Here is a 4049-nt window from a genome sequence, read left to right as displayed (position 1 = left end):
CCAAGAGCTGAAAATTATTTTTATACGTTCTTCCTTCCATGGAGTATTGCCAACATATTCTCTCAATAAGTATTTCTTGATTAAATAAGTTTAAGTGATTAATTCAGCTAAGAAACTAGTATTCATCGATTTTCTGGACCCAATATTGTAGTGTTCAAATCAGTTTCTAGAGACAGTCCTAAAATATCTGCTCTAGTTTGCAATGGAGATTATCCAATGTCACTGATAAATTTACGTTTTAGTGAACTTTAGCCATAAAGATGATGCTGTTGCTGTAATTTATACAGATGAATTTTAGCCAGTTAGTGTGAGCAGCAGGCAGGAAACGGCTGCTAAGTCCATCTTAGTGCAACTGCCCCATCCCTGGAAGTGTCCAAGGCCAGGCTGGACAGGGTTGGAACAACCTAACTGGACAATCCTCAAAATCCAATCCACCCCATTGTATCAAGTCCTACAGAATTTACCTGCTGGACTGAAGATCTCAGCAGCTGTCACGTTCTGGAGAGGGCAATGATGAATTTTGGACAGGAGTAATCTCTTGTGTGAAACAGGGTAAAAACCTTGGGATCCCAACCTGTGATCAAGAGGGAAATGAATCAACATAACTGACTTAACACCCCTCTCCTGTCCCATCAGATATCCTGGTCACCCTTTTGCTAAAGTCAGTCAAATGGGAGCTGTGGGAAAGCCCCCTGGAGCAGGATAGAGAACCCAAATATGTAAGATTAACCAGCTATGAGCTATGATCAGTTCCATAAGTGCTCCTGGAAAGGGACCCCTCCACAGCTGTAGGAAAAGCAGCACTTGTGGGGCAGCAGGTGAGGAACTTCTGTACAACATAACAGGTGAGTTACAACACAGACAAGAGTGACAACCAAACCAAACCATGAGACATTTGAGTCGTGTGAAAGCTTGGACATTGCTTTAAGCTGTGAAAAATTAGATTTTTGTAACAAAACTTGCTACTGGTGCAGGCTGTAGAAAGCAGAAATGAGGACTGTGAAGGACCTTGAGGTCAGAAGGGCTCACCTAAATGAGCAGGAAGGGAAAGGAGCAGGAATATTTAATGCTTGAGTCTTAAGTGTCCCATTCCCCAGGACATTTTGAGAACAGCTTCCCAAAATATCTTAGTGTTCAGTCGATTCTCTATTTTACAAAATGACACTTGTAGAAAAAGATGGCAATATTGCTTAAATTCAGAGCTATTAATAAGCAGTAACCCAAGCAGTTCAGTCTTTCCCAGAGCCATAACATACAGCACATTGTCTTCTATGTTTATAAAGAAAAACCAGAATAGCAGAGAAAGTTATGATAAAAGAGACCTTGTCCCATTTAACAAGAGAAAAACTGGCCATACTGGTATCACTGGAGTCCACTTACTTTCAAGGCTGCTTTAGAACTTTTGATTAAAAAAAAATCTTTTCTAGAAATGTTTTTTTCCTGCCATGGCACACTGAGATTTTCACACACAAGAAGAAAATTCTCTCTAACCCATGAGTCACCTTTTCAGTCACCCTGAATAAGATTTCAGTCACCCACCAAGATTTACAAAAATGTTTTTGCTAGTATTTGTCTCTCTTGTGTGCTTACACACCTCCAAGTAACAAAAAAAGCTTATTCATAATTTTAAAGAGCACTACAGCAGAAATATTGATGTTTTCAGAATACAAAAAATTAAGTGTTCAGAACTTTAATCAAATAAAGATCTGTAGGCTTCTCTGACAACTGAAAGTGTAAATTGAAAGTGCAGATCCCCCGGAACACCACCAGATGGTGGATATTCTCAGTAAGTATAAATGTGGGGAAAATAAGGTTTATTTTGGGAAATCTCATACTTAACCTTGAAGGTAGAAAGGTTAATATTGTAGCTAGTTGGGTAGGTAATTTGCTCTAAGTTCTAAATTTTTCTGTTAAAGGTATAGGGCTGTAACCTGTTAAATGGGAACTTGATTTTTCTTAAAATAACCTCCAAATTTACATGGGTATAACTAGTCTAGCTTACTTATAAAATTAAATGTTAATACAGCTAAATGAGAATTAATTTAGTCTAATAAGTCAAAGTAGTTTAAACCTATTTGAGGTTTTCTTACTACTAAAATTAGAGGGTTCAAAACTGATTATGGTGTACCTACAACAAAACATTTTGTAATATAAATGCATCCTGAGTGTTCCAGGTGGAAAAACCACTGTGTCCTGTTATTTTCCAGTCTGCTGTTGCTTGCCAAACCTAAGCATCACTGCAGAGGTGTTCAAATTCCCTGGTAGTGTGTGTCTTCCAGATGTGTGAAAGGTTAAGTTTATAGCTGTTTCTTGGTAATATGGTGGATTGTTTTAAAAAAGCTGTGTTTTAATAAGAGTGGGCAGACAGGTGATTTTCTTGGTTACTTTCTGAGGAAATCCAGCTTCCAGCTTCATGGAATGGAATGGGATTCCTCTGTCCTGATGCTATATGAGTACTTTTTGTGCCCAGCCTTACTGACAGTTTTAACGTTATTCATTGATGTATATCATCAAATAAATGTAAAACATTTCTACACTTACTCTTCTCTGTAACTGTATTAATGTCCTATGGATTTAAATCGGGTATTTTCCTCTGGGACAATGGCAAATTCTTAACAATTCCATGTAAAATACAGTCCTAGCCTGTGAGGAATACATCATTGACTGCATTATGAATAGAATGTTCAGGGGAGAGAGAAATTAAGGGCAGGCTCACCGTTATGTCCTGCAGTACAAATACAGACATCTCCCAGCAGGTGATTAAGGAGGTTTTTTTTCCTCTCAGCAACTTGCTCAGAACAGCAGAGCAAAAAACTTGGTTTATACGGAACAGTACAGTTTATGTGCAGCACAAATGGGTCCCAAGCCAGCGACAGCCTGGGCCCCTCAGGGCTGTGAGGGTCAGTCCCCACCTCACCTCAGAGACCCAAATAATTTCCTCTCAACCTTCTTGGGTTTTTTTGTTGGTTTTTTTTTTTTTTTTTTTTGTTTTGGTTTTGTTTTGTTTTTTAATTTCAGTCACAGGTGACAACCTTGTGGAGCTGCTTTACTACAAAAAGATGAAAAAGACATTAAAAAAAAGGGGGGGTTAAAGAGTCTGGGGAACCTGTTGATGGTGTGGTAGAGGGCGGTGGATGGAGGTGGCTGGGGCATGTGGTGTGATCTGAGGGGGCCTCAGGGGGTTGAGGGGTGGAGAGGATAAAGGAGGTAAAGAGGGTGAAGGGGGTGAAAAGGGATAAAGGGGATGGAAGGGAGGAAGGCAGTGCTGGGGATGGAGGGGATGAAGAGGATGAAGGGGGAGAAAGGGGTATAAGAATGAAGGTGATGAAGGGGAGGAAGGGGGTGAAGGGAACAAATGGAATGAAGGTGATGAAGGGGTTCTTGTGGATGTTGGGCATGAAGGGAATGTAGAGGATGAAGGCAAAAGGGGCTGTTGGGGATGAAGATGATGAGGGGCAGGAAGGGGCATCAGAAATGGGGCAATGAGGGGGATGAGGATGACGAAGGCGATGAGGACGATGAAAGGCAAGAAGAGGTTGTTGGGGATGAGGGGGATGAAGGGCAGGAAAGGGCTATTGGGGATGAGGGGGGTGAGGACGATGAAGGCAATGACGAGGGGGACGAAAGCAGTGAAAGGCAGGAAGGAGATGTGGGGGATGAGTGGGATGAGGACAATAATGCTGATGAGGGGGATGAAGGTGATAAAGGGCAGGAAGGGGCTCTGGACATGAGTGTGATGAAGGGCAGGAAGGGGCTCTGGGGATGAGGGTGATGAAGGGTAGGAAGGGGCTGTTGGGGATGAGGACGATGAAGATGAAGAGCAGGAAGGAGCTGTTGGGGATGAAGATGATAAAGCCCATGAGGACGATGAAGATGAAGGGCAGGAAGGGGCTATTGGGGATGAAGATGATAAAGCCGATGAGGACGATGAAGATGAAGGGCAGGAAGGGCTCGGGGGTCCCGCGGCGGGCCCTGCCCGCGGCCTCCGCCGAACGTCACTTCCGAGGCTGGAGACAAGATGGCGCCCGGACGGTGCCGGCGCTGAGGCC

This window comes from Geospiza fortis, unplaced genomic scaffold (assembly GCF_000277835.1).
Source record: "Geospiza fortis unplaced genomic scaffold, GeoFor_1.0 scaffold132, whole genome shotgun sequence".
Taxonomy (NCBI): domain Eukaryota; kingdom Metazoa; phylum Chordata; class Aves; order Passeriformes; family Thraupidae; genus Geospiza; species Geospiza fortis.
This window is presented reverse-complemented; position numbering follows the sequence as displayed.